We start from the raw sequence: 24,904 nt of genomic DNA on the forward strand, positions 1-24,904 counted from the left end.
CAGAGACTCAGTCCTCGGGCCCTGTGGGCACGCCCAGTCCCTCCTCTCCCGCTGGCACACTCTGCAAATCAAGTGCTATTGTTGCGGTGCAGAGGCCACAGCACCGCACCAATAGCAGAGGAATATGCCTACAAAGAATGAGCCTATGAAACCCACCTCCAAAGCAAGCAATCAATCCAAGACAAAATCTGTCTCAGTGCTTGGTTTCTCCCCTCACATGGACGGTCTGGCCAAGCTGTTCTGGCCCAGCCCAAGCCCCCTCCACCCTATCCCGGGTTGATCAAAAGGGCTCTACAGGGCTCTATTCGCTCTTGCTCTCTACCTCCCTCCCCCTCTCTCTTCTGAGTTTGCCCCTGTACATCATGCTACTTCTGTTGCCTTCCCTCTGTGTCTCTGTCTCTCTCTCTCTCTCTGTCCCTCTCTCTTTCACTGCCTCTCTGTCTCTTTCCCTGCCCCCCTCCTATCTCTCTCGATCGCTGTCTCTCTCCCTTCCTCAGTTTCAATCTCTTCATCCATCTCTTCCTTGGTCTCCTTCAAGCTGTTTGTGTGTGTGTGCATGTGTGTGTGTGTGTGTGTGTCTGTGTGGATGCATGTGTGTGTAGGTTCCCGTGCCCGAGCGCCTGGGGTGTGTCTGTGTGTGGGCCTGTGGATTTGTTCCTAATGGTGGTGTGGTGTGTCTGGGTTTCTCTCAGGCCCTCTCGCTGGACATCAGTCTGCCGGTTCCAGTTCCAGCCTGAGGAAAACCAGGGCCATCCCCCATCTCCCAAACCCCTACGCCCTCTTGCCCACAGACCGGGACTGGGTCGCGACAAGCCACCGTGGTAGGGACATTCTGAGAAAAACTGCAAGCTTGGCTGGGGTGGATGTTCGCCCTTGACCAGCCCTGACGGCTGTGCGTGGATGGGGCAAGAGGGGGCCTTGCATGAGCTACTGAGCGGCCATGGATCTAAAGAATACCTCCTAGACAGGGCAGAGGACCAGACGGGTTCCCAGGATTGTGAGCCCTGGGCCCTGATGCACTCCCTGTTCCATGCAGGCCCGACGTGGTGGAAACTCGGGAGCTTGGGAGCTTGGGAGCTGGGGGAAGGCTGCGGGAGAGCGGCTAGTGGGTCCATATCCAAACCTGGTGGCCCTGGGCTGGTGGTACCGATTGGAAGCCGGTGGGCATGGCTGAGCTGGACTCTTGGGGCAGCCAGGTGCCTCTGCTGCTGTTTACGGCCATACCACCCTGAATGCGCCCGATCTGGTCTGATCTCAGAAATTATGCAAGGTTGGGCCTGGTTAGTACTTGGATGGGAGACCACCTGGGAATACCAGGTGCTGTAGCTTTTTTTGCTTTCTGGTCATTCTTTCTTTTCTACCTTCCTTTCCTCCCTTCTCACTCTCTTCTTTCTTTCTTTCTTTGTTTCTTTTTTCTTTCTTTTATTTCTTTCTCTCTTTCTTTCTTTCCTTCTTTCTTTCTTACTTTCTTTCCTCTTTGTTACCCCCTTTCTTTTCATTCTTTCTCTCTCTCTTTCTTTCCTTCTTTTTCTTTGTCTCTCTTTCTTCTTTCTTTCCTTCTTTCTTTCTTTTCTTTTTTGTTCCTTCTTTCTCTCTTTCTTTTCTTCTTTCTTTCTTTTCTTTCTCTCGTTTTTCTTTCTTCTCTAATTCCTTCTTTCTTTCTTTTCTTTCATTCTCCCTCTCTTTCTTTCTTTTTTCTTTCTCTCTTTCTTTCTCCTTTCCTTCCTCCTTTTCTTCTTTCTTTCTGTCTCTTTATTTCTTTCTCTTTCTTTCCTTCTTTCTTTCGTTCCCTCTCTTTCTTTCTTCTTTCTTTCCTTCTTACTTTCTTTTCTTTCTTTCTCTCTCTCCATTTCTTTCTTTCTATCCTTATCTATGTCTCTATCTTTCTTTTCTTCTTCTTTCTGTAGTTCTTACTTATCTTTCTTTCTTACTCTCTCTCTCCCTTTCTTTCTCTTTCTTTCTTTCTTTCTTTCTTTCTTTCTTTCTTTCTTTCTTTCTTTCTTTCTTTCTTTCTTTCTTTCTTCTTGCTATCCTTCTTTCTTCCATTTCTTTTCTTCTCTTTCTTTCTTTCTTTCTTTCTTTCTTCAGGCTATCTTTCTTTCTTCCATTTCTTCTCCTTCCTTCCTTCCTTCCTTCCTTCCTTCCTTCCTTCCTTCCTTCCTTCCTTCCTTCCTTCCTTCCTTCCTTCCTTCCTTCCTTCCTTCCTTCTTTCTCTCTCTCTCTCTCTCTCTTTCTTTCTTTCTTTCTTTCTTTCTTTCTTTCTTTCTTTCTTTCTTTCTTTCTTTCTTTCTTTCTTTCTTTCTTTCTTTCTTTCTTTCTTCCTATCTCTCTTTTTGTTACAGATGGAGTCTCAGTCTGTCACCCAGGCTGTCGTAGTATGGCGCGATCTCGGCTCACTGCAAGCTCCGCCTCCTGTGTTCACGCCATTCTCCTGCCTCAGCCTCCCGAGCAGCTATGACTACAGTTGTCCGCCATCACACCCGGCTCATGTTTTGTAGTTTTAATAGAGGTGGGATTTCAACGTGTTAGTCATTTTGGATTTTGGTCTGGATCTCCTGACATCGTGTTCCACCTGGCTTGGCCTCCCACAGTGCTGGGATTACAGGCATGATCCACCACGCCTGGCCTGCAGTAGGCTTTTGTGGCTTGGCCCCTCCCTCAACTGCCCCTACTGTCACCCTGCTTCCCAACCTCCCCGGACTCTCCTCCCCCTTTGTCACCTGCCTAGACCCCTGCTGCAGCCGGGGACCTCCTCCTGGGGGTCCGCCACCAAAGCACCTCCGGGCATCAGAATCCCACCACTTCTACCTCACCACTGCACTGCCAAGAGCCTGGCTCCAGTCCAGAAGGGTGGAGGGCTGAAACCTAAAGGCGCAGGCATGGGTTCCCTGCTGTTCCCAGTGCCTTCCCACTCTGGGAATGACCAGGCGATTCAATCCACTCAACGGGTGCTGCCACAACCTTCCAAACCGGGGGAAGGGGTGGGCAGGGGCAGCAGGTACCACACATGTCAGCCAAGACCTCAGCTCCAGAACGCAGGGGCTGCTTTATCTGGGGGAAGGACGTTGCTTTGCCAGCCAAGAGGAAGAGTCCCTGTACACCTGGATTCCCATTGCCACTATTTTCATGTAAACTGCATTCCCGAGGACACTCCACAGACCCAGTCCTTGGGACCGGTGGGCACGCCCGTTGCCACGTCTCCAACCGTATGGGCGGGCGCACTCTGCCAATCAAGGGGCCCACCAAATCAAACCAGGAGCATATGGAGGTGCCAAAAAAGGAAGGAACCTACATAAAACCACCTCCAAAGCAAGGAATTAATCCAAGAGAAATTAATCCGTCACAGCGCTCTGTTGCTCCTCTCGCATGAATGGCCTGGCCACCCTGTTCTCGCCCAGCCCAAGCCCCCTCCACCCTATCCCTGCCTGCTCAAAAGGGCCCTGCCTGCTCAAAAGGGCCCTGCCTGCTCAAAAGGGCCCTGCCTAAAGACGCAGGGCACTCTCTCTCCAAGGCTCTATCGCTGTTGCTCTCTAGCTCCCACCCCCTCACTGGGTTTGCCTCTGCACCTCATGATGTTTCTGTCGCCTTCCCTCTGTCTCTCTGTCTCTCTCTCTTTCTCTGTCCCTCTCTCTTTCTCTGCATCTCTGTCTGTCTCTTTCCCTCTCACCCTCCCCGTCTCTCTCAATTGCTGTTTCTCTCTTTCCCTCAGTTTCAATCTCTCCATCCATCACTTCCTTGCTCTCCTTCAAGCCATTTGTGTGTACATGCATATATGTGTGTGTACGTGTGTGTGTGTATGTGTGCCTGCACTCGCGTGTGTGTGGGTTGCCGTGCAAGAGTGCCCCGGTGTGTCTGTGTGTGGGGCTGTGGATTTGCTCCTGGTGGTGGTGTGGTGTGTTTGGGTTTCTCTCACCCCTCTCGCTGGGGATCAAGCTGCCAGCTCTAGTGCCAGCCCGGGGCAAAGCAGAGCATTCCCCAACCCCCAACAACCCACGCCCTCTTGCCCACCAGCGGTTCTTGATCGGAACAAGTGACCATGGTTGGGGCATTGTGAGAAAAAGGCCACACGTGGCTGGGCCAGCTCTTCGATCTTGGCCAGTACTGACGGCTCTGGTTGCATGGGGCAAGAGGGGGCCTCGCAGGATTTCCTGAGAAACAGAGATCCAAAAGAATATCTCCGCGACAGGGCGGAGGATGGGATGGGGTTCCAGGATCGTTGGCCCTGGGCCCTGATGCCTTGGAGCACTCCCTGTTCTGAGTGGACCCAACGTGATGAAACCTTTGAATCTCGGGAGCTGGGGGAAGGCCATGGGCCAGGGGCTCGGGGGTCGCTATCCGAGCCTGGCGTCCTCAGGCTGGCAGCATCAGTTGGAAGCCGGCGAGCATGGCTGGGCTGGGCTCTTGTGGCAGCCAGGCGCCTATGCTGGCATCTACAGCCATACCACCCTGAACACATGAGATCTCATCTGATCTCAGAAGCTAAGCAACATCGGGCCTGGTGAGTACTTGGATGGGAGACCGCCTGGGAATACTGGGTGCTGTGGGCTTTTTTGCTTTCCTTCTTGTCTTTCTTTATTTTCCACCTTCCTCTCTTCCCTTCTCTCTCTCTGTCTTCTTTTTTGCTTTCTTTTTTTCTTTTTCTTCCCTTTCTTTCTCCCTTCCTTCCTTCCTTCTTTTCTTTTTCTTTCTTTCTTTCTTTCTTTCTTTCTTTCTTTCTTTCTTTCTTTCTTTCTTTCTTTCTCTTCTTTCTTTCTTACTTCTCTTTCCTTCTTTCTTTCTTTTTCTTTCCTTCTTTCTCTCTTTCTCTCTCTCTCCTTCTTTCTTTCATTTTTTCTTCTTGCTTTCCTTCTTTCCTTCTTTCTTTTCTTTCTCTCTTTCTTCTTTCTTTCTTTCTCTCTCTCTTTCTCTCTCCCTCCCTCGCTTCCTTCCTTCCTTCCTTCCTTCCTTCCTTCCTTCCTTCCTTCCTTCCTTCCTTCCTTCTTTCCTTCCTTTCTTCCTTCCTTCTCTCTTTCTGTCTTTCTTTATCTTCCAGATGGAGTCTCGCTCTGACACACAGTCTGGAGTGGAGTGGCCCAATCTTGGCTCACTGCAAGCTCTGCTTGCATCCCCGGCTCACACCATTTACCTGCCTTAGCCTCCCTAGCAGCTGGGACTAGAGGCGACTGCCACCCCACTCAGCTCACATTTTGTAGTTTTGTTAGAGATGGGGTTTCACCGTGTTAGCCTGGCTGGTCTGGACCTCCTGACCTCGTGATCCACCTGCCTAGGCCTCCCAAAGTGCTAGAATTACAGGCGTGATCCACCGTGCCTGACCTGCTGTAGCCTTTTGTGGCTTCCTCCCTTTCAGCCTTCCCCCTACTGTTGCCATGCTTCCCAACCTCCCCTGACTCTGCTCCCCCTTTATCGCCTGCCTAAATTACCGCCATACCTGGGGACCTCCTCCTTCGTGTCCGCCAACAAAACATCACAGAGCAGCAGCATCCCACCCCTTCTGCATCACCGCCACCCTGCCAGGAGCCTGGTTCCAGCCCAGGAGGGCAGGGGGCCAGACCCCAAAAGCGCAGGCGCCAGTTCCCTGCCATTCTCCATGCCTTCCCTCTCCTGGAACTCCCAGGCGGTTCAATCCACTCATCGGGCGCCTCTGAAACCTAGCAAACTGGGGGAAAAGATGGGCAAGGGCTGTGGGTGCCACACATGCCGGCCATAACCTCCGCTCCAGAATGCAGGGGCTGCATAATCTGGGAGAAGTACATTGCTTTGCCAGCACCAGTAATACAGTCCCTGTGCACCCAGAATCCCATTGCCACCAACATCGTGTAAACTCCAGTCCCGAGAACACACCAGAGATGCAGGCCTCGGGCCCAGTGGGCATGCCCGGTTCCATGGCTCCCACCAAATGGCCAGGCGCACTCTGCAAATCAAGGTGCCCACCGCACCACACCAAGAGCACAGGGAGGTGCCAACAAAGGAAGGATCCTACAATACCCAAATCCAAAGCAAGCAATTAATCCAAGACAAATCCCGTCTCAGAGCTCCGTTGCTCCTCTTGCATGGACGACCTGGCCACCCTGTTGTGGCCCACCCCAAGCCCCCTCCACCCTACCCAGGACTGCTCAAAAGGGTCTTGCCTACCGGAACTGTGTGCTCCCTCTCAAAGGCTCTACCACTCTCACTCTCCAGCTCCCTCTCCCTCTCTCTTCTGGGATTGCCTTTGCATCTCGTGCTACTTCTGTCGCCTTCCCTCTGTCTCTCTGTCTCTCTCTTTCTCTGTCCCTCTCTCTTTCTCTGACTTTCTGTCTGTCTGTCTCTTTCCCTCTCCCCTTCCCCTGTCTCTCTCGATTGCTGTCTGTCTCCCTCCCTCAGTTTCAATCTCCCCATCCATCTCTTCCTTGCTCTCCTTCAAGCCGCTTGTGTGGGTGTGCATGTGTGTGTGTGTATGTGTATGTGTGTGTGTCTGTGTGCGTGCGTGCTTGCATGTGTGGGTTCCCGTGTGCGAGGTCCCTTGTGTGTCTGTGTGTGGGGCTCTGGATTTGCCCCTGGTGGATGTGGGGTGTGTTTGGGTTTCCCTCTGCCCCTCTAGCCAGAGGTCAGGCTGCCAGCTCTAGTGCCAGCCCAGGGCAAAGTAGGAACATGCCAGAAACCACAATCCCCAACTCTGTCTTGCCCAGCGACTGGGTCTTGGTTGGAACAAGCGACCATGCTGGGGGCGTTGTGAGAAAAGCCCTGGGAGGCTGGGCCAGCTGTTCGAACTTGGCCACCCTTGATGGCTCTGGGTGGGTGGGGCAAGAGGGGGCCTTGAAGGAGCTCCTGATTGGCCAGGGATCCAATAGAATACTTCCACGACAGGGTGGAGGACCTGACGGGGTCCCATGATGGTGGGCCCTGGGCCCTGACTCCTCGGAACACTCTCTGTTCCAAGCGGGCCTGATGTGGTGGAAGCTCAGGAGCTCGGGAGCCAGGGGAGGACCGCGGGCGAGCGTCTCATGGGTTCCGATCCGAACCTTGCGGCCTAGGGCTAGCGATGCCAGCTGGAAGCCAGTGGGCATGGCTGGGCCAGGCTCTTGGGACAACCAGGCACCTCTTTCTGTGTCTATGGCCATACCACCCTGAACGCAACTGATCTTGTCTGATCTCGGAAGCTAAGCACGGTCGGGCCTGGTTAGTACATGGATGGGAGACCAGCTGGGAATACCGAGTGCTGTAGGCTTTTTTGGTTTCTTTTTTGTCTTTCTTTCTTTTCTACCTTCCTTTCTTCCCTTCCCTCTCTCTCCTCTCCCTCCCTCTTCTTTCTTTCCTTCCTTCCTTCTTTCTGTCTTTCTTTCTTTTCTTTCTTTCTCTCTTTCTTTCTTCTTTCTTTCTTTCTTTCTTTCTTTCTTTCTTTCTTTCTTTCTTTCTTTCTTTCTTTCTTTCTTTCTCTTTCGTTCTTTCTTTCCTTCTTTCTCTTTTTTTCTTTCCTTGTTCCTTTCCATCTTTCTTTCTTTTTCAATCTCTCCATCCATCTCTTCCTTGTTCTCCTTCAAACTGTTTGTGGGTGCGTGCATGTGTGTGTGTGTGTTTGTGTGCGTGGGCACAATTGTGTGTTACCGTGCCCGAACGTCCAGGTGTGTCTCTGTGTTGGGCTGTGGATTTGCTCCTGGGGGCGGTAGGGTGTGTCTGGGTTTCTCTCAGCCCCTCTCACCAGAGATCAGGCTTCCAGTTCTAGTGCCAGCCCAGGCCAAAGCAGGGCCATCCCCCATCCCCCAACAACCCACACTCTCTTGCCCACCGACCGAGTCTTCATCGGGACAAGCGACCGTGTTGGGGGCATTGTGAGAAAACGCCACACAATGCTGTGTTGGCTGTTCGCTATTGGCCATCTCAGACGGCTCTGGCTGTGTGGGGCAAGAGGGGGCCTTGCAGGAGCTCCTGAGCCACCAGGTATCCAAAAGAATACCTCTGTGACAGGGCGGAGGACCAGACGGGGTTCCAGGATCATGGGCCCTGGGCCCTGATGCATTGGAGCACTCCCTGTTCGAAGCGGGCTGGACAAGGTGGAAGCTCAGGAGCCCGTGAGCTGGGAGAAGGCCACGGGTGAGCTGCTCGGATGTCCCGATTCAAGCCTGGAGGCCCTGGGCTGTCGTTGCTGGCGGGAAGCTGGCTGGCATGGCTTGGAAGGGCTCTTGTGGCAGCCAGGTCCCTCTGTCAGTGTCTATGGCCATAGCACCCTGAATGCGTGAGATCTCGTCTGCTCTCGGAAGCTAAGCAGGGTTGGGCCTGGGTAGTACTTGGATGGGAGACCACCTGGGACTATGGGGTGCTGTAGGCTTTTTTGCTTTCTTTCTTTTCTACCTTCCTTTCTTCCCTTCTCTCTCTCTTCTTATTTGTTTTCTTTCTTTCTCTCTCTCTCTTTCTTTCTTTCATTGTTTCTTTCTTTCTTTTCTTTCTTTCTCTCCCTTCCTTCCTTCCCTCCCTCCCTCCCTTCCTTCCTTCCTTCCTTCCTTCCTTCCTTCCTTCCTTCCTTCCTTCCTTCCTTCCTTCCTTCCTTCCTTCCTTCCTTCCTTCCTTCCTTCCTTCCTTCCTTCCTTCCTTCCTTCCTTCCTTCCTTCCTTCCTTCTTTTTCTTCCAGATGGAATCTCTCTCTATCACCCAGGGTGGAGTGCAGTGGCACGATCACGGCTCACTTCAAGCTCCGCCTCATGCTTTCACGCCATTCTCCTGCATCAGCCTCCTGAGCAGTGGGGTCTACAGGTGCCCGCCCCCACACGGGCCTCATGTTTTGTAGTTTTAGTAGAGACCGGGTTTCACGGTGTTAGCCAGGCTGGTCTAGATCTCCTGACCTCGTCATCCACCCTCCTCAGAATCCCAACGTGCTGTGGTTACAGGCGTGATCCACCGCACCTCTCCTGCTGTAGTCTTTTGTGGCTTCCTACCTCCCTCCCTTCCCCCTACTGTTGCCATGCTTCCCAACCTCTCCGGACTCTGCTCCCACTTTATCGCCCACCTACACCCCCGACATAGCTGGGGACGTCCTCTTGGGGGTCCACTACGAAAGCATAACCAGGCAGCAGCCTCCCAGCACTTCCACCTCGCCACCGTCATACCAGGAACCCAGGTTCATCCTGGGAGGGCAGGGGGCTGGACCATAAAGGTGCAGGCACAGGTTGCCTGGGCACGCCCATGGCCTCCATGGCTCCATGGCTCCTGCCAAACAGGCAGGGACACTCTGCAAATCAAGGGGCCCACCACATGGCACCAAGAGCACAGGGAGGTGCCAACATGGGAAGGAGCCTACAAAACCCACCTCCAAATCAAACAATTAATCCAAGACAAAATCCATCTCAGTGCTCCATTTCTCCTCTTGCATGGATGGCCTGGTCATCCTGTTCTGGCCCACCCCATGCCCCCTCCACCCTATCCTGGCCTGCTCAAAAGGGCCCTGCCTACCAGAGCAGGATGCTCCCTCTCCAAGGCTCTATTGCCCTCGCTCTCTCGCTCCCTTGCCCTCTCTCTTCCGGGTTTGCCCCTGCATCTCGAACTACTTCTGCTGCCTTCCCTCTGTCTTTCTCTGTTCCTCTCTCTTTCTCTGTCTCTCTGTTTGTCTCTTTCCTACTCCCCCTCCCCTGTCTCTCTCAATGGCTGTCTCTCTCAATCCCTCGGTTTCAATCTCTCCATCCATCTCTTCCTTGCTCTCCTTCAAGCCGTTTGTGTGTGCGTGCATGTGTGTGTGTGTCTGTGTGTGTGTGTGCGCACACACACGTGTGTGGGTTCCCATGCATGTGCACCCGGGTGTGTCTGTCTGTGGTGGTATGGATTTGCTGCTGGTGGTGGTGGGGTGTGTCTGGTTTCTTAGCTGCTGACTCTAGTGCCAGACCGGGTTAAAGCAGGGCCATCCCCCAACCCCCAACACCCCACGCCCTCTTGCCCACCGGCCGGGTTTTGCTCGGGACAAGCTACCATGGTGTGGGCGCTGTGAGAAAAAGGCCACACCTGGCTGGAACAGCTGTTCACCCATGGTCAGCCCTGACGGCTCTGTGTGGGTGGAGCAAGAGGGGGATTCGCAGGAGTTCCTGAGGGGCCAGGGATCCTAGAGAATACCTGTGCGACAGGATGGAGGAGGGGACAGGGTCCCAGGATCGTGGGCCCTGGGTGCTGACGCCTCGGAGTGATCCCTATTTTGAACGGGCCCAACGTGATGGAAACTCGGGAGCTCGGGAGCTGGGAGAAGGGCCTGGGCGAGTGGCTCCTGGATCCCAATACGAGCCCGGCAGGCCCGGGATGGCAGTGCCGGCTGGAAGCTGGCGGACATGGCTGGGCCAGGTTCTTGGGGCAGCCAGGCGCCTCTGTTGCTGTCTACTGCCATACCACCCTGAACACGATCAATCTCGTCTGATCTTACAAGCTAAGCAGTGTCGGGCCTGGTTAGTACTTGGATTGGAGACCCCCTGGGAATTCCGGGTGCTGTAGGTGTTTTTTCTTTCTTTTTTGTCTTTCTTTCTATTGTACCTTCGTTTCTTCCCTTCTCTCTCTCTCCTCTTTCTTTCTTTCGTTCTTTCTTTCCTTTTTTCTTTCTTTCTTTTGTCTTCCTTTCTCTCTTTCCTTCTTTCTTCTTTCTTTTCTTTCATTATTTCTCTTTCTTTCCACCTTTCTTTGTTTTCTTTCTTTCTTTCTTCTTTCCATCCTCCTTTCTTTCTTTTCTTTCTCTCTCTCTTTCTTCTTTCTTTAATTCTGTCTTTCTCACTCTCTTTCTTTCTTTTCTTTCTCTCTTTCTTTCTTCTTTCTTTTCTCTTTCTTTCTTTCTTTCTCTCTCTCTCTCTCTCTCTCTCTCTCTTTCCAAATGGTGTCTCACTCTGTCACCCAGGCTGGAGTGCAGTGGCACGGTCTTGACTTACTTCAAGTTCTGCCTTTCTTGTACATGCCATTACCTGCCTCATCCTCCTGAGCAGCTGGGACTACAGAGGCCCGCCACCACACCCGGCTCATGTTTTGTAGTTTTAGTAGAGACAGGGTTACACAGTGTTAGCCAAACTGGTCTGGATCTCCTGACCTCGTGATCCACCTGCCTTGACCCTTGAAAGTGCTGTGATTACAGGCATGCCTTGACCCTTGAAAGTGCTGTGATTGTAGGCTTTTGGGGCTTCCCCCCTCATTCCCTTCCCCCTACTTCTGCCATGCTTCCCAACCTAGCCTGATGCTGCTTCCGTTTTATGGCCAGCCTACACCCCCACAGCAGTCGGGGATCGCCTCCTGGGGGTCCCCCACCAAAGCACCACCAGGCAGCTGCATTCCACCTCTTCCACCTCGCCTCTGCCTCGCCAGGATCCCAGCCCCAGTCTGTGATGGCAGGGGGCCCAACCCCAAATGCGCAGGCATGTGTTAGCTGCCTTTCCCAGTCCCTACCCACTCCCACAATGCCCAGGCGATTCAATCCACACTTTGGGTGCTTCTGGAACTTTCCAAACCAGGGAAAGGGGCAGGCAGGGGCAGCGGGTGACATACGTGCCAGCCAACATCTCTGCTCCAGTACACTTTGGCTGCCTTATCTGGGGGAATTACATTGTGTCACCAGGAACCAGGAAAACAGTCCCTGTGCACCCAGCTTCCCATTGCCACCATGTTCATGTAAACTCCAGTTTGAGGACACTCCACAGACCCAGGACTCAGGCCCCGTGGGCTCGCCGGTTGCCACAGCTCCCGCCAAATGGGTGGGCACACTCTGCAAATCAGGGGGCCCACTGCATCACACAAAGGGCACAGGGAGGTTCCAACAAAAGAACGAGCCTACAAAACCCACATGCAAGGAAAACAATCCAAGAAAAAACCAGTCTCAACGCTCCACGGTGCTCCTCTCGCATGGATGGTATAGCCACACTGTTCTGGCCTTGTCCAAGCCCCCTCCACCATATCCCAGTCTACTCAAAAGGGCCCTGCCTACCGGATCAGGGCAGTGTCTCTCCAAAGCTCTATCGCTCTCGCTCTCTAGCTCCCGCCACCTCTGTCTTCTGGGTTTGTCCCTGCACCTCGCGCTACTTTTGTTGCCTTCCGTCGGTTTCTCTATCTCTTTCTCTGTCCCTCTCTATTTCTCTGCCTCTCTGTCTGTCTCTTTCCCTCTCCCCTTCCCTTGTCTTGCTCGATCGCTGACTCTCTCACTCCCTCGGTTTCAATCTCTCCATCCATCTCTTCTATGCTCTCCTTCAAGCCGTTTGTGTGTGCGTTCATCTGTGTGTGTGTGTCTGTGGGTGTGCGTACACGCGTGTGTGGTTTCCCACATGAAAGAACCCAGGTGTGTCTCATTGTGGGGCTGTGTATTTGTTCCTGTTGGAGGTGAGATGTGTCTGGGTTTTTCTCAGCCCCTTTCGCCGGGAATCAGGCTGCCAGCTCATGTGCCAGCCTGGAGCAAAGCAGGGCCACCCCCATGCCCAACCCACCACACCCTCTTGCCCACCGGCTGGGCCTTGGTCGGGACTAGCGACTGTGGTGGGGGCGTTTTGATAAAAAGGCTACACATGGCTGGGCCAGCTGTTCGCCCTTGGCCAGCCCTGACGGCTCTGGGTGGGTGCGGCAAGAGGGGGCCTCACAGGAGCTCCTGAGCTGCCAGGGACCCAAAAGAATACATCCCCAACAGGGTGGAGGAGCGGACAGGGTCCCAGGATCGTGGCTCTGGGCCTTGATGCCTTGGAGCACTCCCTGTTCCAAGCGAGTGTGATGTGGTGGAAGCTCGGGAGCTCAGGAGTCAGGGGGAAGGCTGAGGGCGAGAAGCTCGGGGGTCCCGATCCCAGCCCGGCAGCCCCGGGGCAATGGTGCTGGTTGGAAAGTGGCGGGCATGGCTGGGCCAAGCTTTTGGTGCAGCCAGGCACCTCTGCCACTGTCCACCACCATGCCACCCTGATCAGATCTCATCTGATCTCGGGAGCTAAGTAGGGTCAGACCTGGTTAGTACTTGAATGGGAGACCATGTGGGAATACCGGGTGCTGTAGGCTTTTTTGCTTTCTTTCCTGTCTTTCTTTCTTTTCTACCTTCCTTTCTTCCCTTCTCTCTCTCTCTCTCTCGTTTGCTTTCTTTCTTTCTTTCCTTCTTTTGTCTTTCTTTTCTTTCTTTCTTTTTCTCTTTCTTTTCTTTCTCTTCCTTCCTTCCTTCCTTTTCTTTCTTTCTTTCTTTCTTTCTTTCTTTCTTTCTTTCTTTCTTTCTTTCTTTCTTTCTTTCTTTCTTTCTTTTCTTTTCTTTTCTTTCTTTCTTTCTTTCTTTCTTTCTTTCTTTCTTTCTTTCTTTCTTTCTTTCTTTCTCTCTCTCCCTCCCTCCCTCCCTCCCTCCCTCCCTCCCTCCCTCCCTCCCTCCCTCCCTCCCTTCCTTCCTTCCTTCCTTCCTTCCTTCCTTCCTTCCTTCCTTCCTTCCTTCCTTCCCTCCTTCCTTCCTTCCTTCCTTTCTTTTTTTCCAAATGGAGTTCCTCTCTGTCACCCAGACTGGAGTGCAATAGTGTAATCTAATCTCACTGCAAGCCCCGCCTCCCAGGTTCATGCCATTCTCCTGCCTCAGTCTCCTGAGAAGCTGGGACCACATGCTCCCACCACCACACCCAGCTCATGTCTTGTAGTTTTACTAGAGACGGGGTTTCATCGTGTAAGCCAGGCTGGTCTGGATCTCCTGACCTTGTGATCCACATGCCGGGGCCTCCCAATATGCTGGGATTGTATTCATGATCCACCCCGCCCGGCCTGCAGTAGGGTTTTGTGGCTTCCCCATTCCCTCCCTTCCCCCTACTGTCGCCATGCTTAACAACCTCCCCTGTCTCTGCTCCCCCTTTTTCGCACCCTACACCCTCAACACACCCGGGGAACTCCCTCTGGGGGTACGCCACAAAAGTACCACTGGGCAGCAGCATTCCATTGCTTCCACCTAGCCGCCGCCCCGCCAGGAGCCAGGAATCTTTGGCAAGACCCCAAAGTCGCAGGACCGGGTGTTTGCATTTTGAGAAAAAGTCCATGTGCCACTCTGCCGCCTGTTCGTCCTTGTCCAGCCCTGACGGCTCTGGGTGGGTGGGGCAAGAGGGGTCCTCACAGGAGCTCCTGAGCCTCCAGGGATCCAAGAGAATACCTCTGCGATAGGGCAGAGGACCGAACGGGGTCCCAGGATCATGAGTCCTGGGCCCTGACGCCTCGGAGCACTTCCTGTTCCGAGACCCCCAGACGTGGTGGAAGCTCGGGAGCTCAGGAGCCGGGGGAAGGCCGCAGGCGAGTAGCTCAGGGGTCCCAATAGGAGCCCAGAGGCCCGGGGGTGGCGGTGTCGGTTGGAAGCGTGCGAGATCTCATCTGATCTCGGAAGTTAAGCAGGGTCGGGCCTGGTTAGTACTTGGATGGGAGACCGCGTGGGAATACTGGGTACTGTAGGGTTTTTGCTTTCTTTCTTGTCTTTCTTTCTTTTCTACATTCCTTTCTTTCCTACACTCCTTTCTTTCATTCTCTCTCTCTCCTTTCTTTCCTTTCTTTCTCTCTTTCTTTTTTCCTTTTTTCTTTCCTTCTTTCTTTCCTTTCTTTCTCTCTCTCTTTCTTTGTTTCTTTCTTTTTTCTTTCCATCTATATTTCCTTTTTCTTTCTTCTTTCTTACTTTTCTCTTTCTTTCTTTCTTTCTTTCTTTCTTTCTTTCTTTCTTTCTTTCTTTCTTTCTTTCTTTCTTTCTTTCTTTCTTTCTTTCTTTCTTTCTTTCTTTCTTTCTTTCTTTCTTTCTTTCTTTCTTTCTTTCTTTCTTTCTTTCTTTCTTTCTTTCTTTTTTCTTTTTCTTCCAGATGGAGACTTGCTCTATCACTCATGGTGGAGTGCAGTCGCACAATCTCCCCTCACTGCAAGCTCCACCTCACGCATTCACACCATTCTCCTGCCTCAGCCTCCCGAGAAGTTGGGAATACAGGTGCCCACCCCCACGCTGGGCTCATGTTTTGTAGTTGTAGTAGAGATGGGGATTCACTGTGTTAGCCAGGCTGGTCTGGATCTCCTGACCTTGTGATCCACATGCCTCGACCTCCCAATGTGTTGGAATTACATTCGGGATCCTCCGTGCCCAGCCTGCAGTAGGCTTTTGTGGCTTACCCCCTCCCTCCATTCTGCCTACTATCCCCATGCTTCCCAACCTCCCCTGACTCTGCTCCCCCTTTATCATGCCCCTAAACCCCCGATGCACCTGGGGAACTCCTTCTGGGGGTGTGCCACCAAAGAACCACCAGGCAGCAGCATTCTACCGATTCCACCTAGCCACCGCCAGGCCAGGAGCCCGGCTCCAGCCTGTGAGGGCAGGGGGCCGGATTCCAAATCTCAGGCCCAGGTGTTGTCGTTTTGAGAAAAGGGCCACATGCCGCTTGGCCGCCTATTTGGCATTGGCCAGCCCTGACGGATCTATCTGTGTTAGGAAAGAGGGGGCCTCACAGGAGCTTGTGAGCCACCAGGGATCCAAAAGAATATCTCTGTGACAGGGCAGAGGACCAGACTGGGTCACAGGATCATGGGCCCTGGGCCCTGACGCCTTGGAGCGCTCCCTGTTCTGATCTGGCCAGACGTCGTGGGAGCTTGGGAGCTCGGAAGTCGGGGGAACGCCATGGGAGAGTGCCTCAGGGGTCCAAATACCAGCCTGGAGGCCCCGGGCAGGCGGTGCTGGCTGGAAGCCGGCAGGCATAGCTGGACCCGGCTCTGAGGGCAGCCAAGGGCCTCCGTGGTGTCTACATCCATACTACTTTGAATGTGCCCAATCTCATCTGATCTCAGAAGCTAAGCAGGGTCGAGTCTTGTTAGTACTTGGATGGGAGACCACCTGGGAATACCGGATGCTACAGGCTTTTTTGCTTTCTTTCTTGTCTTTCTTTTCTACCTTCCTTTCTTCCCTTCTCTCTTCCTTCCTTCCTTCCTTCCTTTCTTTCTCTTTCTTTCTTTCTTTCTTTCTTTCTATCTTTCTTTCTTTCTTTCTTTCTTTCTTTCTTTCTTTCTTTCTTTCTTTCTTTCTTTCTATCTTTCTTTCTTTCTTTCTTACTTTCTTTCTTTCTTTCTTTCCTTTCTTTCTTTCTTTCTCTTTCTTTCTTTCTTTCTCTTTCTTTCTCTCTCTCTCTCTCTCTCTCTCTTTCTTTCTTTCTTTCTTTCTTTCTTTCTTTCTTTCTTTCTTTCTTTCTTTCTTTCTTTCTTTCTTTCTTTCTTTCTTTCTTTCTTTCTTTCTTTCTTTCTTTCTTTCTTTCTTTCTTTCTTTCTTTCTTTCTTTCTTTCTTTCTTTCTTTCTTTCTTTCTTTCTTTCTTTCTTTCTTTCTTTCTTTCTTTCTTTCTTTCTTTCTTTCTTTCTTTCTTTCTTTCTTTCTTTCTTTCTTTCTTTCTCTTCCAGACAATGTCTCACTCTGTCACTCAGGCTGGAGTGCAGTGGCTTGTTCTTGGCTCACTGCAAGTTCTGACTCCCGGGTTCCCGCCATTCTCCTGCCTCAGCCTCCCGAGTAGCTGGGACTGCAGGCATCTGCCACCACGCCTGGCTCATGTTTTGTAATTTTAGTAGAGATGGCATTTCACCATGTTAGCCAGGCTGGTCTGGATCACCTGACCTCGTGATCCAACTGCCTCAACCTCCCAAAGTACTGGGATTACAGGTGTGATTCACTGTGCCGGGCCTGTTGTAGTCTTTTGTGGCTTCCCCCCTGCCTGTCTTACCCCTACTGTTGGCATGCTTACCAACTTCCCCTGACTCTGCTCCCACTTTATCGCCCGCCTACACACCCGCTGCAGCCTGGGACCTCCTCCTGGGGGTCCGCCACCAAAGCAGCCCTGGGCTGCAGGACCCCAATGCTTCTGCCTTGCTGCTGCTCTGCCAGGAGCCCAGCTCCAGTCTGGAAGGGCAGCAGACCGGACCCCAAAGGCGCAGGCGCAGATTCCCTGCCGTTCATGGTGTCTTCCCGCTCCCGGAATGCCTAGGTGATTCAATCTACCTATCAGACCCCGCTGTGACCTTCCAATCAGGTTAAAGGGGCCAGCAGGGGCAGCAGGTGCCACACACACCAGGCAAGACCTCCGCTCCAGAATGCAGGGCCTGCTTTATCTGGTCGAAGGACATTGCTCTGTCAGTCACCAGGAGAACAGTCTCTGTGCACCTGGATTCACATTGCCACCAACTTCATGTAAACTCTAGTCCTGAGAAACAAACCAGAGACCCAGGCCTTGGGCCCTGTGGGTACGCCTGGTTCCATGGCTCCCGAGAAATGAGTGGGCGCACTCTGCAAATCAAGGGGCCCACCACACCACAACAACAGCACAGGGAGCTGCCAGCAAAGGAAGGAGACTAGGAAAACCACCTCCAAAGCAAGTAATTAATCCAAGACAAAACCCGTCTCAGTGCTCTGTTGCTCCTCTCGCATGGACATCCTGGTCACCCTGTTCTGGACCAGCCCAAGCCCCCTCCACCCTATCCCAGTCTGTTCAAAAGTGCCTGGCCTAGCAGAGCAGGGCACTCCCTCTCCAAGACTCTATCGCTCTTGCTCTCCAGCTCCCTGCATCTCTCTCTTCTGGGTTTGCAGCTTCACCTCCTGCTACTTCTGTCACCTTCCCTCTGTGTCGCTGTCTCTCTCTCTTCTCTGTCCCAGTCTTTCTCTGAATCTCTGTCTGTCTCTTTCCCTCTCCCCTTCCCATGTCTCTCTCGATAGATATCTCTCTCCCTCCTTCGGTTTCAATCTGTCCATCCATCACTTCCTTGCTCTCTTTAAAGCCATTTGTGTTTGCATGCATGTGTGTGTATGTGTGTGTGTGTGTTGTGTGTCTGTGTGTGCGTGCACGCGTGTGTGGGTTCCTGAACGCGAGCGCCCAGGTGTGTCTGTGTGTGGGGCAGTGGATTTGCTCCTAGTGGTGCTGGCGTGTGTCTGGGTTACTCTCAGCCCCTCTCACTAGAGATCAGGCTGCCGGCTCTAGTGCCAGCCCGGGGCAAAGCAGGGCAATCCCCTGACCCCCAACATCTCACGCCCTCTTGCCCACCAGCCGGGTCTTGGTCGGGATAAACGAGCGTGGTGTTGGCATTGTGAGAAAACGTCCATGCACTGCTCAGCCACCTGTTCGCCCTTGGCCAGCCCTGATGGCTCTGGCTGGGTGGGGCAAGAAGTGGCCTCACAGGAGCTCCTGAGCTGCCGGGGATCCAAAAGAATACCTCCGTGACAGGGTGGAGGACTGGACGGGGTCCCAGGATCATGGGCCCTGGGCCCTGATGCCTTGGAGCACTCCCTGTTTGGAGTGGGCCTGATGGGTGGAAGCTCGTGCTGACAGGGACAGCTGGAAGCTGGTGGGCGTGGCTGGTCCGGGGTCCTGGGGCAGCCAGGTGCGTCTGCCGGCATCTAGGGGCATACCACCCTGACCCCGCCTGATCTCACCTGATCTCAGAAGCTAAGCAGTGTGGGGCCTGGTTAGTACTTGGATGGGAGACAGCCTAGGAACACCGGGTGCTGTAGGCATTTTTGTTTTCTTTCTTGTCTTTCTTTTCTACCTGTCTTTCTTTCCTTCTCTGTCTCTCTCTTCTCTCTTTCTTTCTTTTCTTTCTTTCTCTCTTTCTTTCCATCTTTCTTTCTTTCTTCCTTCTTTCTTTTTTTTCTCTCTCTCTTTTTCTTTCTTTCTTTCCTTATGTATTCTTTTCTTTCTCTCTTTCTCTTTGTTTCTTCTTTCTTTTCTTTCATTCTTTTTCTCTCTTCCTTTCTTTCCGTCATTCTTTGTTTCTTTCTTTTCTTTCTGTCTCTCATCCTTTCCTTCATCCTTTTCTTTCTCTTTCTTTCTTTTTCTTCTTTCTTCGTTTTCTTTCTTTCTCTTTCTTCTTTGTTTTTCCTTCTTTCCTTCTTTTCCTTCTTTCTCTCTTTCTTTCTTCTTTCTTTCCTTCTCACTTTCTCTCTGTCTTACTTCCTCCCTCCCTCCCTCCCTCTCTCTCTTTCTGTCTTCCTTCCTTCCTTCCTTCCTTCCTTCCTTCCTTCCTTCCTTCCTTCCTTCCTTCCTTCCTTCCTTCCTTCCTTCCTTCCTTCCTTCCTTCCTTCTTTCTTTCTTTCTTTCTTTCTTTCTTTCTTTCTTTCTTTCTTTCTTTCTTTCTTTCTTTCTTTCTTTCTTTCTTTCTTTCTTTCTTTCTTTCTTTCTTTCTGCCTTTCTGCCTTTCTGCCTTTCTGCCTTTCTGCCTTTCTTTCTGTCTTTTTCTTCCAGACGGAGTCTCCCTCTGTCACCCAGGCTGGAGTGCAGTGGCGCGATCTCGGCTCACTGCAAGCTCCTCCTCCGGGGTTCACGCCATTCTCCTGCCTAAGCCTCCCGAGCAGCTGGGACTACAGGCGTGGTCACCATGCCCAGCTCATTTTGTAGCTTTAGTAGAGATGTGGTTTCACCGTGTTAGACTGGCTGTTCTGGATCTCCTGACTAAGTGACCCACCCCCTCGGCCACACAAAGTGCTGGATTACAGGCATGATCCACCACTCCCTGCCTGCTATAGGCTTTTGTGTGTTGTCCTTTCCCTCAATTGCCCCTTCTGTCACCATGCTTCCCAACCTCCCCTGACTCTGCTCCCCCTTTATCACCCGCCTACTCCCCTGCCACAGGCAGGAACCTCCTCCTGGGTATCTGGCACCAACACACCACCAGGCAGCAGCATCCCACTTCTTCTGCCTCACCACTGCCCTCCCAGGAGACTGGCTCCAACCTGGGAGAGGAGGGGGCCAGACAACAAAGGCACAGGCGTGGGTTCCCAGCCATTCGCGGTGCCTTCCCGCTACCGGAATGCCCATGCGATCCAATCCACATATCGGGCACTGATGCAACCTTCCAAACTGGGGGAAGGGGCTGGCAGGGGCAGCGGGTGCCACACATGCCAGCCAAGACCTCCACTCTAGAATGCATGGGCTGCTTTGTCCAGGAGAAGGACATTAATTCTGCAGTCACCAAGAAAACAGTCACCTTGCACCTGGATTCCCATTGCCACCAACTTCTTGTAAACTCCAGTCCCGAGGACATACCAGAGACCCAGGCCTCGGGCCCCGTGGGCACGCCCGGTGCCACGATGTCTACCACCATACCACCCTGAATGTGCCAGATCTCATCTGATCTTGGAAGCTAAGCAGGGTAGGATCTGGTTAGTACTTGGATGGGAGATACCGGGTGCTGTAGGCTTTTTTGCTTTCTTTCTTGTCTTTCTTTCTATTCTGCCCTCCTTTCTTTCCTTCTCTCTCTCTCTTTTTTCTTTCTTTCTTTTCTTTCATTCTCTCTTTCTTTCTTTCCATCTTTCTTTCATTCTTTCTTCTTTGCTTCCCTCTTTCTTTCTTTTCATTCTTTCTTTCTCTCTCTTTCCTTCTTTTTCCTTTCTTTTCTTTCTGGCTTTCTTTCTTTCTTCATTCTTTCCTTCTTTATTTTTCTTTTCTTTCTGTCTTTCCCTCTCTTTCTTTCTTTTCTTTCTTTTCTTGCTCTCTTTTTTCTTTCTTCTTTCTTTAATTCTTTCTTTTCATTCTTTCTCTCTTTCTTTCTTTTCTTTCTCTCTTTCATTCTTACTTATTTCTTTCCTTCTTTCTTTCCTTTCTCTCTTTCTCCCTTTCTTTCTTTTTTCTTTCGTTCTCTCTCTCTTTCTTTCTATTTCTTTCTTTCTTTCTGTCTTCTTTCTTCCCTTCTTTCTCTCTTTCTTTCCTTCTTTCTTTCTTTTGTTTCTTTCTCTCTCTCTTTCTCCCTCTTTTTCTCTTTCTTTCTTTCTTTCTTTCTTTCTTTCTTTCTTTCTTTCTTTCTTTCTTTCTTTCTTTCTTTCTTTCTTTCTTTCTTTCTTTCTTTCTTTCTTTCTTTCTTTCTTTCTTTCTTTCTTTCTTTTCTTCTTTCTTTTTCTTCCAAATGGAGTCTCACTCTATCACCCAGGGTGGAGTGCAGTGGCGTGATCTCGGCTCACATCAAGCTCCATCTCCCAGGTTCACGCCATTCTCCTGTTTCAGCCTCCTGAGCAGCAGTGACTTGAGGTGGCCGGCCTCGAGTCAGGCTCATGTTTTGTAGTTTTAGTAGAGACGGGGTTTCACCGTGTTGGCCAGGCTGGTCTGGATCTCCTAACTTTGTGATCCACATATCTCGGACACCCAAAGTGCTGTGGTTACAGCCGTGATCCATGGAACCCGGCTTGCTGTAATCTTGTGGCTTCAACCATCCCTCCCTTCCCCCTACTGTCACCATGCTTCCCAACTTCCCATTTACTCTTCTCCCACTTTAGCACCTTTCTACACCCCCGCCACCACTGGAGACCTCCTCCTGGACTTCTGCCAGCAAAGCACCACCAGGCAGCAGAATCCCACCATTTCTGCCTCTCTACCGCCCCACCAGGAGCCTGGCTCCTTTCCGGGAGGGCAGGTGGCCGGACCCCAATGGTGCAGGCGTGGGTTCCCTGCCGTTTGCTGTGCCTTACAGCTCCGGAAATGACCAGGCGATTCAATCCACTCTTTGGGCGCCACCGCAACCTTCCTAACCTGGGGGAGCGGTGGGCAGGGGCAGAGGGTGCCACATACGACAGCCAAGACCTCCGCTCCCAAACGCAGGGGCTGCTTTATTCGGGGGAAGGACATTGCTTCGCCAGCCACCAGAAAAACAGTCCCTGTGGACCCGGATTTCCATTGCCACCATCTTCGTGTAACTCCAGTCCCGAGGACAATCCACAGACCCAGGCCTTGGGCCCTGTGGGCAAGCCCATTGCCAAGACTCCCACCAAATGGGTGGGCACACTCTGCCAATCATGGGGCCCACCAAACCACACAAAGAACAGATGGAGGTGCCAAGAAAGGAAGAAGCCTACTAAACCCACTTCCAAAACAAGAAATTAATCCAAGAGAAAACCCGTCACAGCCCTCCTGAGTGGCAAGGTATGAGAAGAATACCTCCCTGACAGGGTGGAGGACCCGACGGTGTCCCAGGATTGTGGGCCCTGGGCCCTGACGCCTCGGAGCACTCCCTGTTCCGAGCGGGATGGACGTGGTGGAAGCTCGGGAGCTCAGGAGCCAGGGGTAGGCCACAGGCCAGTGGCTCCACCGTCCTGATACAAGCCCGGAGGCCCCTGGCTGGTGGTGCCAGCTGGAAGCCAGCAGGCATGGCTGGGCCGGGCTCTTGAGGCAGTCAAGAGCCTCTGCTGGTGTCTACAGCCATATCACCCTGCATACCTGACATCTACTCTGATCTCAGGAGCTAAGCAGGGTCGGGCCTTGTTAGTACTTGGATGGGAGACTGCTTGCGAATACCAGGTGCTGTAGAATTTTTTGCTTTCTTTCTTATCTTTCTTTCTTTTCTACATTCCTTTCTTTTTTTCTTTCTCTCTCTCTCCTTTCTTTCTTTTCTTTCTCTCTCTCTCTCTCTTTCTTTCTTCTTTCTTTCCTTCTTTCTTTGTCTTCTTTCTTCCTTTCTCTCTCTTTCTTTCATTTTTCTTTCCTTCTTTCTTTTCTTTCTCTCTTTCTTTCTTCTTTCTTTCCTTCTTTCTTTCTTTTCTTTCTTTCTTTCTCTCTCTCTCTTTCTTTCTTTCTTTCTTTCTTTCTTTCTTTCTTTCTTTCTTTCTTTCTTTCTTTCTTTCTTTCTTTCTTTCTTTCCTTCTTTCTTTCTTGCCTATCTCTCTGTCTGTCTCTCTTTCTCTGTCCCTCTCTCTTTCTCTGAATCTCAGTCTGTCTCTTTCCCTCTCCCCTTCCCCTGTTTCTCTTGATGGATGTCTCTCTCCCACCATTAGTTTCAATCTCTCCATTCATCTCTTCCTTGCTTTCCTTCAAGCCATTTGTGTGTGTGTGTGAGTGTGTGTGTGTGCACGTGCCCATGTGTGGGTTTCAATGCGCGAGTGCCCAGGTATGTCTGTGTGTGGGGCTGTGGATTTGCTGCTGGTGGTGGTGGAGTGTGTCTGGGTTTCTCTAAGCCCCTCTCACCGGGGATCAGGCTGCTGGCTCTAGTGCCATCCCGGGGAAAATCAGGGCCATCCCCCATCCTCCAATGCCCCAGAGCCAAGGGCCACTGCTGGCATCTACAGCCATACCATCCTGAAGGCGCTCGATCTTGTCTGATCTCAGGAGCTAAGCAGAGTCGGGTCTGGTTAGTACTTGGATGGGAGACTGCCTGGGAATACTGAGTGCTACAGGCCTTCTTGCTTTCTTTCTTGTCTTTCTTTCTTTTCTACCTTCCTTTCTTCCCTTTTCTCTCTCTTCTTTCTTCCTTTCCTTCTTTCTTTCTTACTTTCTTTTCTTTCTTTCTGTGTCTCTTTCTTTCTTTCTGTCTTTCTTTCTTACTCTTTTTCTTCCAGATGGAGTCTCACTGTGTCACCCAGGCTGGAGTGCAGTGGCGCAATTTTGTCTCAGTGCAAGCTTCAACTCTCAGGTTCAACCCATTCTGCAGCCTCAGCCACCTGAGCAGTTGGAACTACAGGCACCCGACACCATGCCAGGCTCATGATTTGTAGTTTTAGGAGAGACTGGGTTTTGCCATGTTAGCCAGGCTGGTCTGGATATCCTGATCTCATGATCCACCTGCCTTGGCCTCCCAAAATGCTGGGATTACAGGCATGATCCACCAGTCCCAGTCTGCTGAAGGCTATTTTGGTTCCCCCCTTACCCCCTTCCCCATACTGTCGCCATGCTTCCCAAACTTCCTTGACTCTGCTCCTCCTTTATGGCCCGCCTACACCCTCGCCACAGCCGGGGACCTCCTCCTGCGGATCTGCCACCAAAGCACCACCGGGAAGCAGCATCCCACCGCTTTTGCCTCGCTTCCGACCCGCCAGGACCTCGGGAGCTGGGGGAAGGCCGCGGGCGAGCGGCTTCAGTGTCCCGATCCGAGCCCTGTGGGCCTGAGCAGGCGGTGGCTGCTGGAAGCTGGCGGGCATGGCTGGGCCGGGCTCTTGGGGCAATCAGGCGCCTCTGTTGCCATCCCCTGCCAAACAACCCTGAAAGTGCTGGATTTCATCTGATCTTGGAAGCTAAGCAGAATTGAGCCTGATTAGTACTTCAATGGGACACGGCCTGGGAATACTGGTTGCTGTAGGTTTTTGGCTTTCTTTCTTGTCTTTCATTCTATTCTACTTTCGTTTCTTCCCTCCTCTCTCTCTCTCTTCTTTTTTCTTTCTTTCTTTCTTCCTTCCTTTCTTTTGTTCTTTCTTTTTTCTTTCCTTCTTTCTTTTTTCTTTCTTTCTCTCCTTTCTTTCCTTTTATTTTTCTTTACTGTCATTATTTCTCTCTTTCTTTCTTTCCTTCTTTCCTTCTTTCTTTCTTTCTTACCTTCTGTCTGTTCTACATTCTTTCTTTTTGTTCTTTCTTTCCCTCTTTCTCTCTCTTTCTGTCTTTCTTTCTTTCCACCTTTCATTCTTTTCTTTTGTTCTTTCTTTCTGTCTTTTTTCTTTCTTTCCTTCTTTCATTCTTTCTTTATTTTCTTTCTCTCTTTCCTTCTTTCTTTAATTTTTGCTTTCTTTTCTTTCTTTCTCTCTCTTTCTTTCTTTCTTTTTTCTTTCGTTGTTTCCTTCTTCCTTCTTTCCTTCTTTCTTTCTCTCTCTTTCATTCTCTCTTTCTTCCTTCCTTTCTTCTTTCTTTTCTTTCTTTCTCTCTTTCTGTCTTTCTTTCCTTCTTTCATTTCTTTCCCTCTTTCTTCCTTTTTTCTTTCTTTCCTTCTTTCTTTCTTTTCTTTCTCTTTCTGTCATACTTTCTTTCGTCTTTCAATTCCTTCTTTCTTTCTTACTTACTTTCTTTCTATTCTTTCTCTATTTCTTTCTTTCCTTCTTTCTTTCTTGTTTCTTTCCCTTTTTTTCCTTCCTTCCTTCCTTCCTTCCTTCCTTCCTTCCTTCCTTCCTTCCTTCCTTCTTTCCTTCCTTCCTTTCTTTCTTTTCTTTCTTTCTCTCTCTCTCTTTCTTTCTTTCTTTCTTTCTTTCTTTCTTTCTTTCTTTCTTTCTTTCTTTCTTTCTTTCTTTCTTCCTTCCTTCTTTCCTTCCTT

The 24,904-nt window shown here is 51.2% G+C and overlaps 7 pseudogenes; all 7 read left to right on the plus strand.

The window, feature by feature from the left end:
- The first annotated feature begins 1,210 nt into the window (after nt 1–1,210).
- On the plus strand, nt 1,211–1,329 carry LOC123570655 (5S ribosomal RNA; annotated as a pseudogene).
- A 3,099-nt stretch (nt 1,330–4,428) lies between these two features.
- LOC123571225 (5S ribosomal RNA) lies at nt 4,429–4,547 on the plus strand (annotated as a pseudogene).
- Nucleotides 4,548–7,088: 2,541 nt separating this feature from the next.
- LOC135968937 (5S ribosomal RNA) lies at nt 7,089–7,207 on the plus strand (annotated as a pseudogene).
- Nucleotides 7,208–8,186: 979 nt separating this feature from the next.
- LOC135968964 (5S ribosomal RNA) lies at nt 8,187–8,305 on the plus strand (annotated as a pseudogene).
- Nucleotides 8,306–10,327: 2,022 nt separating this feature from the next.
- LOC135968979 (5S ribosomal RNA) lies at nt 10,328–10,446 on the plus strand (annotated as a pseudogene).
- A 5,232-nt stretch (nt 10,447–15,678) lies between these two features.
- On the plus strand, nt 15,679–15,797 carry LOC135969013 (5S ribosomal RNA; annotated as a pseudogene).
- A 2,509-nt stretch (nt 15,798–18,306) lies between these two features.
- LOC135968970 (5S ribosomal RNA) lies at nt 18,307–18,425 on the plus strand (annotated as a pseudogene).
- The last annotated feature ends 6,479 nt before the right edge of the window (nt 18,426–24,904 follow it).

This window comes from Macaca fascicularis, chromosome 1, assembly GCF_037993035.2.
Source record: "Macaca fascicularis isolate 582-1 chromosome 1, T2T-MFA8v1.1".
NCBI classification, from domain to species: Eukaryota; Metazoa; Chordata; class Mammalia; order Primates; family Cercopithecidae; genus Macaca; species Macaca fascicularis.